This window comes from Coregonus lavaretus (genome assembly GCF_964263955.1).
Source record: "Coregonus lavaretus genome assembly, chromosome: 7".
Lineage (NCBI taxonomy): Eukaryota > Metazoa > Chordata > Actinopteri > Salmoniformes > Salmonidae > Coregonus > Coregonus lavaretus.
Window position 1 is genome coordinate 15884343 of NC_139994.1, and position 12962 is coordinate 15897304.

At 42.7% G+C, this 12962-nt stretch overlaps 1 pseudogene across 1 annotated transcript; it reads left to right on the top strand.

The window, feature by feature from the left end:
* Window positions 1–348: 348 nt before the first annotated feature.
* LOC311131902 (ankyrin repeat and MYND domain-containing protein 2-like) lies at window positions 349–5902 on the top strand (annotated as a pseudogene). Its single transcript has 10 exons — window positions 349–415; window positions 857–921; window positions 1791–1929; window positions 2092–2190; window positions 2399–2559; window positions 4134–4348; window positions 4637–4772; window positions 5084–5212; window positions 5384–5489; window positions 5736–5902. The product of its transcript is annotated as an ankyrin repeat and MYND domain-containing protein 2-like (transcript).
* Window positions 5903–12962: the final 7060 nt, after the last annotated feature.

Genomic DNA, 12962 nt, shown 5'->3' on the forward strand with positions numbered 1-12962 from the left:
GAATTAAATATACCAAACGATAACATTAGCATAAAGCGAGCTTTCTACTTCAAATACATTTATTACAAACGATTTTGATTATAAAGAGGAATTAGAATATATGTTCGACATACATGCATGACATTAACGCATTTTAAGCTATGGACAATCTGTCACCGCTTTTCTTCACATTGTTGTGTAGTCCAAGGATGGTTATCCTATTATACATTTGGTGAAGTCCATCACCTTTTACTGTCGTCAGGTCAAATGGAGTAACGAGTTTGGGATAAATTCATATGCACAGCAAGATATTGTTTGTCAACACTTGTGAACTCAGATAATATTAATTACATTTTAACAACAAAGAGAATGTCTGCTCCCAAGAAAGGTGATCATTCAGCAGCTGAGTCGGAAATGTTTCAGGTTGTTGCTGCAGGTAAATTGCTTGTAGATTTTTTTGTCTGACTTTGGTAAACATGCTTTTCTGTTGTTTTCCTTTTTTCAATGCATTTTGCCACAATATTGTCTTGCATTGTCACACAAATATGATTTTAATTTTTTTTGCTTTATGCATTTTCAGTAGGCTACATTTTTTATGTAATAATGTTATAGTAATAATTTCATTAGCCTAGGTTACTTCCCATAGTAGTCGCAATATCATCACCAACATAAATTATGACAAATTAAATCATTTTATACCAAACTGCTTGAGTGCACCTGTTTTCACAATCACAGTTTCATGCCAAAACCTAATTTTAGAGTTTACCTATGTGGAGAGAATGAGAGATTGCACATATCATTTATAAGAGAGATTGTATGAGATAGAGGTATTGCATGTTTCAATCTATATCTAAAATCTATATTCTGTGTGAACCAGGTGATGTGCAGGAGGTTGCAGAGCTGCTGGGCTCCAAGGATGTCAGAGTCAACTGTCTGGATGAGGTATGGGTGGGGCTAGGGAGTCTGGTTGTGGAAAACTCTGACAAAGTTACCTGTGTTGTTTGTGTCATTTGTCAACGCTAAGATGAGATTTGTCATTCTCTTTAACAAGATATCATTGTACCAGATCCATACACTAGCCACAATATCCCTGAGATGTTTAGAATATTATAAACTATAACTGTCACTTAGTGAATTTCACAAAAGTCCTCTACACATGCACGCTAATAGTTTTGACATGGTTAGTGACACAAACAAACAGAGTGATGTAATTGGGATGGTGTAGCCATTGAGACATGTATAACATTCTGTAGGTGGAGGCCTGCAGCATATGTTTTCCATTGTTATGTAGACATATGGCTGAGACTCTAAAGGGCAGGATGCAGTCCTCCAGGACGTTCCATAATAGCATCACGCTGCCACTAGATGTAACCCACAGACTACTTCAGACCACGTCTTTGTGTGTGTGTGTGTGTGTGCGGGGGGAGCAGGATGTTCAAAAAACAACCATATCACAAGTGTGTCCAGTCTGTCAGAATCAGACGGAGCAGCAGAGCTTGACAGTATATACCCACACAGTCTCAGTCCGACCTTACAACACCACACAGTATAGCGCTGACATAACTGTCAGATGTTTAAGTACTGTGTGGAGAAACACGTAACAATGACAGTCTCGTACTTCTGTAGCACTTTATTTTACAGTACAGAAAGTACCAGGTATTTACTATGGTAATTACACAGTAATAACCTATGATTTACTTGTTTGCTTCTTTAGTATTTGTTAAAAAAAGCTGTTACCAGGAGGCTATGAGGTGAATACCAGTAGAATCAGTACCCTAAATGATAATATGATCCTTTCCGTCTCTCCTCAGTATGGCATGACCCCCCTAATGCATGCAGCATACAAGGGTCAGGCAGACACATGCCGTCAGCTGCTACAGCACGGGGCAGACGTCAACTCTAATTAACATGACTATGGATACACAGCCCTCATGTTTGCTGGACTCTCAGGTTAGTCCAGGGCAGGCATCCTTTTTCATACAGCATATACTGTACATTTGCCAATATTTAAGGACTTCATAAAACATTCATAACCCATACATAACTCATTCATAAGGGCTTCATAAGAATTTAATAAACAATTACACTTTGCCATAACTTGCCCTTACCCAGGAAAGACAGACATAACGTCCATGATGCTGGATGCGGGTGCAGAGACAGACCTGGTCAACTCAGTAGGCCGCATGGCTGCTCAGATGGCTGCTTTTGTGGGTAAGGCAGTGATCACCTTAAACTTATTTTCCTGCAAATACTCTGCTTTTTGGTTACTTTTTCTGAATTGGCTGAATTTAAAACAAAATAGATCACAGCCCTGATGTCAGTCCCCTTGTCACAAACTGTTGTTTATTATGATGATTATGAAAATCAAGATGATGATGATGGTAATGATTGTGATTATGATGATTGTCCTTACTCTCAGGCCAGCACGACTGTGTGACAGTGATCAACAACTTATTCTCTGGAGCGCGGCTGGAGTACTACACTAGACCTCAGGGGCTGGAGCGAGAAGCCAAACTGCCCCCCAAACTGGCCGGACCTCTTCATAAGATCTTCATGACCTCCAACCTCAACCCTGTCAAGGTAGAGATATTATATTCTACATTGAATTCTAAATGGTTCTTATCTAAGGGGGAAGTAAAAAAAATAAAAATAAACTCCCCTTAAAGCTCTGTGCACTGCACACTCTACGAGATTGCTTTTAGTGTGAGTGTTTATGTAAAATTGAGAATAAAATGCATTAAAGGATATATTTTTTGTAATTTTTCTACTTACCCTGAGTCAGATCAACTCATGGATACCATTTGTATGTCTCTGCGTGCAGTTGGTAGGAAGTGGAAGGTCGTTTCTGAAGCCATTTCTAACTAGCGTTAGCTCAATGACTGGATGTCCACCGGAGCAGCTAGCAGAAACTACCTTCAACTTCCTTCAAACTGCACGCAGAGACATACAAATTGCATCCTTTAGTTGATCTGACTCTGGGGAAGTGGAGTGTGTTGACCGTGTTGTTAAGACACTTTAGATGGCCAGAATGGTTTCCAGGAACCCAATGGGCTTTGATTTACTACATTTTCCCAGTAGTCTAAGGGTGCTTCTGAAATGACACCCTATTCCCTATTTAGTGCACATTGATATCTTTGACAGTTATGAGAGTGGGGATGGGGGGTACATTTGATTATGGGCTCCCACCCCCTTCCCCCTAAGTCCCTCTGTTATTCTATAATTCAACTATGGCTTGGATAGCCTAGTGCCCTTTTGAATTCCATTCCCTGCATGATCAACCCTCACCTGCTGCAGGCTGCAGTCACACGCCCCATGGTGCCGCTGCCCGCTTTAGATCTGTCTAAATATATCTATCTGTCTGAACATGAACGCAGGACACAGAGAGAGATACCACTGTAACACTCTCAGACCTGTGCTGTATTAGCCTGCTGGCTAAAGTCATGTTTCAAGTTTCAAGTGTTATTAGTCGTATGTACAGGATACACATGTTATACACCGTCCAATGAAATGTTTACTTAAAGTCATGTTACGGTCAGGGTAGTGCACCAATGTACAAGAAAAGTCAGATCTGTTTAGGCTGTCTAACCAACTGCACACACCTGGTGGCTGTCATATGTTTAGATGAGATAGCCTAGTTATTTTACAAGTGTTTTTCTGAGTCAGTTATGAAGTCATAGGAGAGTGTGTTTATTCAGTAGCATACCAAGTGACCAGTCAGTACTCAGCCTGTGGTTTCTGCCACATTGTCTCTGTGAAGGTTAGTGCTTCTTTACGTAATAGGACTTCAATTTGTTGAAACATTGGAAAGTGTTCATTTGTTTCTCTTAAACAGCTTTGTTTGACATTGGGAATCTCTTCTCTAGAACATGAGCTGTGACGGCCTCGCTCTCACACACTCTTAGAAAAAAAGGTTATATCTAGAACCTAAAAGGGTTCTTCGGCTGTCCCCATAGGAGAAAAAAAAACAAAAACAAAAAAGGTATTCGTTTTGTACTCTTCTTCCTCTCTCTCGCGTTCTCTCTCTCCCTCTCTCTTTCTAACTCTCTATCTCTCTCTCTTTCTAACTCTCTTTCTCTCTTGCTCCGTCTCTCTCTTTCTATCATTCTCTGTAACACTTTCTACCTCCCTCCCTCCCTCACCCCCCCATCCCCCAGCTGGTGCTTCTGGTCAGGGAGAACCCTCTGCTGGTGGACGTGGGAGCATTAGAGAAGTGTTACCATGTCATGGACCTGCTGTGTGAGCAGTGTGTGAAGCAGCAGGATATGAACGAGCTGCTGGCCATGAAGATGCACTACATTAGCTATGTGCTGCAAAAATGCATGGCCTTCCTTCTGGACTGTGATGACAAGCTAGATGTGCTCATCAAGAGGTGTGTGTGTGTATGTGTGTTGTCACTCTCCATGCATCTTCTTGTTCCTCTTGACAGTGGTTGCTGTGACTGATTGCATTGCTAGCATTCTAACCTGTACCCATCCAATTGTATTATTTTCTGTTGTTGTAAACATTTCCAGACTAACCATTGGGTACTAATTGTTGTGTTTTATAGTGCAGTATATTGCATGCATGCTGTGTGTAAACTGTATAGACAGTTCCCTAGTCAATTTCCATGCTTCATTGTCTTTAAAATAATTTGTAATTTGTATGTCTCTTCTCTCAGCCTGTTGAAGGGGAGGGATGGAGATGGTTTTCCTCAGTACCAGGAGAAGTTCATTAGAGACTGCATCAGGAAGTTTCCCTACTGTGAAGCCACACTGCTGCAGCAGCTGGTCAGGAGTATCGCACCAGTGGAGATCGTGAGTGAACTTCCAGTCATTCATCCAGTCAAACCTTCCCTTGACTTAGGTCTCATCCAGTGTAAGGCTCCTCCTATGGACTCAATCATGGACTCACGTAATTTGTCCCCGCGGGAAATTAACCAATTGAAGATTGACTGGATTACGCAAAACATGTTCAATGTTTAATTTCCATATTAAGGAGTCCATGATCATTCTCAATGAATTCTGATTATATTGACAATTGATGTTATTACAAATGCCTTTCTGTATGGGAGCGTTCACTGTTCAATGTTTAACATTCCATGTTCCACTGCTTCTCTTGTCTTCAGGGTAACGACCCGACAGCGTTCTCGGTGCTAACCCAGGCTCTCACGGGTAAGATGACCTTCATAGACACTGAGTTCTGGGCTACGTGTGGAGAGAGGGGGGCAGAGAAGAGATGTTCCCTCTGCAAAATGGTACGAAAAACACCTCCGAACTCCGATACAGAAGCACATGGTTTCTCTCATTCGTTTCCCTCTCTATTACTTTGGTTACACTTAATGATAACGTTCATGAATACACCGTTCTTATATGCTTATAAATGCTTAATAAATGCTAATACATGTTTTCTATTACTACTACTACAGGTGACGTACTGTGGGTTGATGTGTCAGCGACTCCACTGGTTCACCCATAAGAAGATCTGTAGAGGACTGCAGGAGAAGGATACCCCGAGACTGAGGGAGCTCAATGGTAAACTACACACTCCTATCTGTTGAAAACACATACAGTAGGTTCACTATAGTTATACTACAGTGTGCTATGGTACTCCATACTGTACATGCTTTTTAGCCCAGGAATAGGCTTATTCTGGGTTTGGGATACTGACCTCTAAAGCCGGCTTTACTACTGGAACTTGTTACATACTTGTAGCTTTGTGGCGCCTTCTAAGGCCAACTTTAAACCATTTTCCCCCTTTCCTCTCTATCCTGGGTCCAGATGAGGAGAGTGACATGGTGAAGGAGACAGCCAGCTTCCTGGCAGAGCTGTGCTTGAAGGCAGAAGAGCGCATGGCGTCATTAGGGTGTCCCATTCCCTCAGCGCCAGACCAGCTGAACTGCCCCTCCACATCCTCAGAGGGACCACCATCCTGCAACCAGGAATGAGAGGGACTGCTGCTGTTCTTTTTCTACTGGGTAGTTAATTCATTCATTGATTAATATTACTGATTGGCCAGAGTTCAGTGATATTAATAATGAAGTTGTATTGAATATTGAATTGAATTGCTTCCATTCACCTGGTTTCTGAGGTCTGAATCAGTCCCTGATTAAAGGGGAATGATGAAAACCAGAACATAAGCACTACTACTGATTGGCCAGGATGTCCAGATTGAAAGAAAGGGGCTAGTGAGGGAAAGGGGCTAGTGAGGGAAAGGGGCTAGTGAGGGAAAGGGGCTAGTGAGGATGAACGCTTTACTCACCAGGCAGCTGGAAGGACTGTTAATATGGACCCAATGAGGTCTATTCTGTTTAGGATAGGGGAGGCTGAAGTATTCAGGGTGTGAATATGATGTACAACAGCATATTGGCTGCGTTTACATAGGCAGACCAATTTTGCCGATAAATTGTCTTTTGACCAGTCAGATCAGATCTTTTGCCAAAAATTGGGCAAAGGATCAGAATTGGGCTGCAAGTGTAAACACAGCCATTGAGCTGTAGCTGTATTGGTTTTAATGTGCTTTGCTTGTTTGCATGTCTTTTGAGCAAATTCGTTCTCTTCTTTCAAATGTGAGCCTTGAATATTCTTTAAGTAATGTCTTGAAATAACAATTTAATCTCTGACCGTAGTAATGTGAAAAATGCACTCATGTTGAAATGGGACCATCTTACTGAACAATACATGTCATATTGTTATTTTTTCATTATTGCAATGGATGAAAAACACAATATGAAGGGCTTATTTATGTGTTATTCTGAACTTGCTATAATTTGAGAATTATATTATCATTATTGTTATGTTCCCTTTGTTGACTCATGAATGTCTTACCAGTGATGTATCCATACCATTCCATGTCACATACAGTGGGGTAAAAAAGTATTTAGTTAGCCACCAATTGTGCAAGTTCTCCCACTTAAAAAGATGAGAGAGGCCTGTAATTTTCATCATAGGTACACGTCAACTATGACAGACAAAATGAGATTTTATTTCTCCAGAAAATCACATTGTAGGATTTGTAATGAATTTATTTGCAAATTATGGTGGAAAATAAGTATTTGGTCAATAACAAAAGTTTCTCAATACTTTGTTATATACCCTTTGTTGGCAATGACACAGGTCAAACGTATTCTGTAAGTCTTCACAAGGTTTTCACACACTGTTGCTGGTATTTTGGCCCATTCCTCCATGCAGATCTCCTCTAGAGCGGTGATGTTTTGGGGCTGTCGCTGGGCAACACGGACTTTCAACTCCCTCCAAAGATTTTCTATGGGGTTGAGATCTGGAGACTGGCTAGGCCACTCCAGGACCTTGAAATGCTTCTAACGAAGCCACTCCTTCGTTGCCCGGGCGGTGTGTTTGGGATCATTGTCATGCTGAAAGACCCAGCCACGTTTCATCTTCAATGCCCTTGCTGATGGAAGGAGGTTTTCACTAAAAATCTCACGATACATGGCCCCATTCATTCTTTTCTTTACACGGATCAGTCGTCCTGGTCCCTTTGCAGAAAAACAGCCCCAAAGCATGATGTTTCCACCCCCATGCTTCACAGTAGGTATGGTGTTCTTTGGATGCAACTCAGCATTCTTTGTCCTCCAAACACGACGAGTTGAGTTTTTACCAAAAAGTTCTATTTTGGTTTCATCTGACCATATGACATTCTCCCAATCCTCTTCTGGATCATCCAAATGCACTCTAGCAAACTTCAGACGGGCCTGGACATGTACTGGCTTAAGCAGGGGGACACGTCTGGCACTGCAGGATTTGAGTCCCTGGCGGCGTAGTGTTTTACTAATGGTAGGCTTTGTTACTTTGGTCCCAGCTCTCTGCAGGTCATTCACTAGGTCCCCCTGTGTGGTTCTGGGATTTTTGCTCACCGTTCTTGTGATCATTTTGACCCCACGGGGTGAGATCTTGCGTGGAGCCCCAGATCGAGGGAGATTATCAGTGGTCTTGTATGTCTTCCATTTCCTAATAATTGCTCCCACAGTTGATTTCTTCAAACCAAGCTGCTTACCTATTGCAGATTCAGTCTTCCCAGCCTGGTGCAGGTCTACAATTTTGTTTCTGGTGTCCTTTGACAGCTCTTTGGTCTTGGCCATAGTGGAGTTTGGAGTGTGACTGTTTGAGGTTGTGGACAGGTGTCTTTTATACTGATAACAAGTTCAAACAGGTGCCATTAATACAGGTAACGAGTGGAGGACAGGGGAGCCTCTTAAAGAAGAAGTTACAGGTCTGTGAGAGCCAGAAATCTTGCTTGTTTGTAGGTGACCAAATACTTATTTTCCACCATAATTTGCAAATAAATTCATAAAAAATCCTACAATGTGATTTTCTGGATTTTTTTTCCTCAATTTGTCTGTCATAGTTGACGTGTACCTATGATGAAAATTACAGGCCTCTCTCATCTTTTTAAGTGGGAGAACTTGCACAATTGGTGGCTGACTAAATACTTTTTTCCCCCACTGTATGATCCACAAATGGCCCAATGACTATATTAATTTTAATGCTGGCCAACCCTTTACACCCAAATGGCTTGTGTATTGGTTTCCAGTTTTACATTTTCAATCACGTCAATAAAGAGTGCCTTAATAATTGTCCTTCACTGTCCATTTTGTTGTTATGGGGACATTCCCAAATTGTAGTTTTGACACTAGATGGCAGCATTCCCCATTAATGCCATCAATTGCACTGATTCTGATTAGTGGTAATATAGCTAAGGCACTCTGTTGGCAGGGTTCAAAGGGGACTGGAGCATGATGGTGTATCTGCTGAATCTACAGATCTATACAACATGCTGTCAGACTTTCTCTGCAGAGAGTGAGCATTCTCTATTTCTGAAACACAAAACAAAGATCATTCCAATGACCAATTCTCACAGTGCAGACAGTCCTTGATAAACAAATGCACTAACGTTAACAGTTTGGACACACCTACTCATTCAAGGCTTTTTCTTTATTTTTACTATTTTTTACATTGTAGAATAATAGTGAAGACATCAAAACTATGAAATAACACATATAGAATCATGTAGTAACCAAAAAAGTGTTAAACAAATCAAAATATATTTTATATTTGAGATTCTTCAAATAGCCACCCTTTGCCTTGATGACAGCTTTGCACACTCGTGGCATTCTCTCAACCAGCTTCATGAGGTAGTCACCTGGAATGAATTTCGATTAACAGGTGTGCCTCGTTAAAAGTTAATTTGTGGAATTTATTTCCTTCTTAATGCGTTTGAGCCAATCAGTTGCATTGTGACAAGTTAGGGGTGGTATACAGAATATAGCCCTATTTAGTAAAAGACCAAGTCCATATTATGGCAAGATCAGCTCAAATAGGCAAAGAGAAACGACAGTCCATCATTACTTTAAGACATGAAGGTCAGTCAATACGGAACATTTCAAGAACTTCAAGTTTCTTCAAGTGCAGTCACAAAAACCATCAAGCGCTATGATGGAATTGGCTCTTATGAGGACTGCCACAGGAAAGGAAGACCCAGAGTTACCTCTGCTGCAGAGGATAAGTTCATTAGAGTTAACTGCACCTTAGATTGCAGCCCAAATAAATGCTTCACAGAGTTCAAGTAACAGACACATCTCAAAATCAACTGTTCAGAGGAGACTGTGTGAATCAGGCCTTCATGGTCGATTTACTGCAAAGAAACCACTACTAAAGGACACCAATAAGAAAAAGAGACCTGCTTGGGCCAAGAAACACGAGCAATGGACATTAGACCGGTGGAAATGTGTCCTTTGGTCTGGAGTCCAAATTGGAGATTTTTGGTTCCAACCGCCGTGTGTTTGTGAGACGCGGTGTGGGTGAACGGATGATCTCTGCATGTGTAGTTCCCACTGTGAAGCGTGGAGGAGGAGGTGTTTGGTGTGGGGGTGCTTTGCTGGTGACACTGTCTGTGATTTATTTAGAATTCAAGGCACACTTAACCAGCATGGCTACCACAGCATTCTGCAGTGATATGCCACCCCATCTGGTTTGGGCTTAGTGGGACTATCATTTGTTTTTCAAAAGGACAATGACTCAACACACCTCCAGGCTGTGTAAGGGCTATTTGACCAAGAAGGAGAGTGATGGAGTGCTGCATCAGATGACTTGGCCTCCACAATCCCCCGACCTCAACCCATTTGAGATGGTTTGGGATGAGTCAGACGGCAGAGTGAAGGAAAAGCAGCCAACAAGTGCTTAGCATATGTGGGAACTCTTTCAAGACTGTTGGAAAAGCATTCCAGGTGAAGCTGGTTGAGAGAATGCCAAGAGTGTGCAAAGATGTCATCAAGACAAAGGGTGGCTATTTGAAGAATCTCAAATGTAAAATATATTTTCATTTGTTTAACACTTCTTTGGATACTACATGATTGCATATATTTTATTTCATAGTTTTGATGTCTTCACTATTAGTCTACAATGTAGAAAACAGTAAAAATAAAGAAAAACCCTTGAAGGAGAAGGTGTGTCCAAACTTTTGACTGGTACTGTACATCTACCAATATTTCAATTACTCAATTGTTGACCTTTTTTGTTGGCAGCCTCCTCTTGGTTGCTATGCACATCTTCCAGAGTGTCTTCAACACCATCTATAGAATAACTCTATAGTTTCCCATGGCCAAGGGCAGGAAAGGGGCCCTCTTGGACCATCTTCTCACACAAACATCAGATACATACATCAGGTAGTTAAGTCCTACGGCCATGCTGTGGAATTCTATAGACCCCTGTCTCTGCTTCCTGTCAGCATTGTTCTCAAGGTTCCACTGCCCAGGGTCCCACGGGAGAACAGACAGTGGCCCATGCCTCTTATGGCTGCTGCTGCTCATAGTGTGTGTGTGTGTGTGTGCGCGTGCGTGCGTGCGTGCGAGTGTGTGTGTGTGTGGTTGCTGCTCATAGGGGCCAGCTAACTAAGGAGCATGGTGCTGTCGTGTTGCCTGTCTGTCAATACAGCCATAACTCACTAGTCCCCCATCCTCCCCACTCCCCTGTTTCCCCATCCACCCCATCCCCCTATCCTCCCCACCCCACTGTTTCCCCATCCACCCCATCCACCCCATCCCTCCATCCCCCATCCCCCAATCCTCCATCCCCCATCCCTCCATCCCCATCCCCCATCTCCCCATCCCTCCACCCCCATCCCCCATCCCTCCATCCCCCATCCCCCATCTCCCCATTTCCATCCCCCATCCACCCAGTCCCCCCATCGTTCAATCCCCCCCTGTGTCCCCATCCACCTCATCCCCCATCCCTCCATCCCCCCTGTGTCCCCATCTACCTAGGGATGTAGTTGGTAGAGCATGGCGTTTGCAACGCCAGGGTTGTGGGTTCGATTCCCACGGGGGTCCAGTATGAAAAAATAAAAATAATGTATGCACTCACTAACTGTAAGTCGCTCTGGATAAGAGCGTCTGCTAATTGACTAAAATGTAAAATGTACCTCATCCCCCATCCCTCCATCCCCCCTGTTTCCACATCCACCCCATCCCTCCATCCCCCAATCCCCCAATCCTCCACACCCTCTCACCCCCCCCCATCCCCCTGTTTCCCCCTCTATTATCTCTCTCTCTCCTCACCTATATGTCATGTCACTCCGAGGGCTCACGGACGCATAAAAGGATTGATCTCAAATTTCCGGTTTTTGAGATGTAAAAATGTGCGAATGCTGCCTGTGTCATGGTATCATATAACTTTGATAGTCCTCTTTTAAGCCCCCAGGTTCCCTCTTCTCAGTTTCCCCTCACCCTCATCCATTCCCTCCCCTTCTTCCCGACAGTATGACTAACATTGCTTTTTTTGGGGTAATAGGAGATTGTTTGGACAGCGGGTCTTTTAAAAAGAAAGAAGAAATAAGATATGAAAAAGAAAAGCTACCTGTTTAACAATATGGCATGAGCCTGGACAGTTTTACAGTGGATTTATTTTCACTCTTATCAAAGGAGGGGACATAGCTGAGGAGACATTGGGTGAAGTCATTGTCAGGGCAGCCCTGGGAACGGAGTGAAAACGGACACTCTGGTTCTTAGGGGCAAGGAGTTGGCAGGATGAAGGGATGAATGGAGGGATGGATGGATGGATGGATGGAGGGATAGAGGGAGGGATGAAGGAGGAGATCTAAACTTTTGTCTTATTCTCTGATTTGGGTAATGCATCATACATCATGTTGGTGAGCTCACCTGAAGCACTTGACCTGCAGAGATGGAGAGCTCACTGGATGAGAGAACACAACATGAGAACTACAGTAATCACAAGCTCTGGTCCATGGCGTTAGCGCTTTCCTCTAGAAAAGCACACTATCGCCCTGGACAAGAGCTAAGCACTCACCTGGTCTGACTGCAGGGTCTCCAGCTGAGCTTCCTTGCTAAGCCAAATCAATCCTTTCAGAAAATGAATATAATTTGAACTATAAATTTACAAATCAACATTAAATAGAGTATCAAAGAATATGCCTCGGGCATGTGGCACCCAAAACATTTTTCGAGAACTCTTTGATTGTCTACTTATGATTTGCATACATTAATTCAATTATTAATACATTATTTACACACAGTTACCTGATGGTCAACAAACCAGTATTATTACCAGTTTATTATCAGCATTTATATAGGTGTTGATCCTGTTTTATCCACTGTCAGTGGCCTATCCATAGAGGACAGCAACGTTCATCAAACTATATCGGTAGAAACATCTATTAATTGTCTGTCTGTATGTTGACTCAACTAACTGGTAGGCTCTGTACATAGTACTTGGAGGAGTACACAAGCTGTAAAAAACGCATTTCCCTTTGCTTCAGTGGGCGTAGCTATGCGTGAAAACGCCTAGTTCATTCAGAAAATGTACGCACTGCATGCGCACTAACATGTTGTGCCAAAACAAGAGGCGGGTATATAAGCGACTGAACGAAAGGTAAAGTAACATCATAACGATATTATTCCTCCTTTAGATCGCGGCACATACATTCTCGCACTCTCTATCTACCTGCCTGCGGAGTGCCTACGGGGAGGTGCAGAG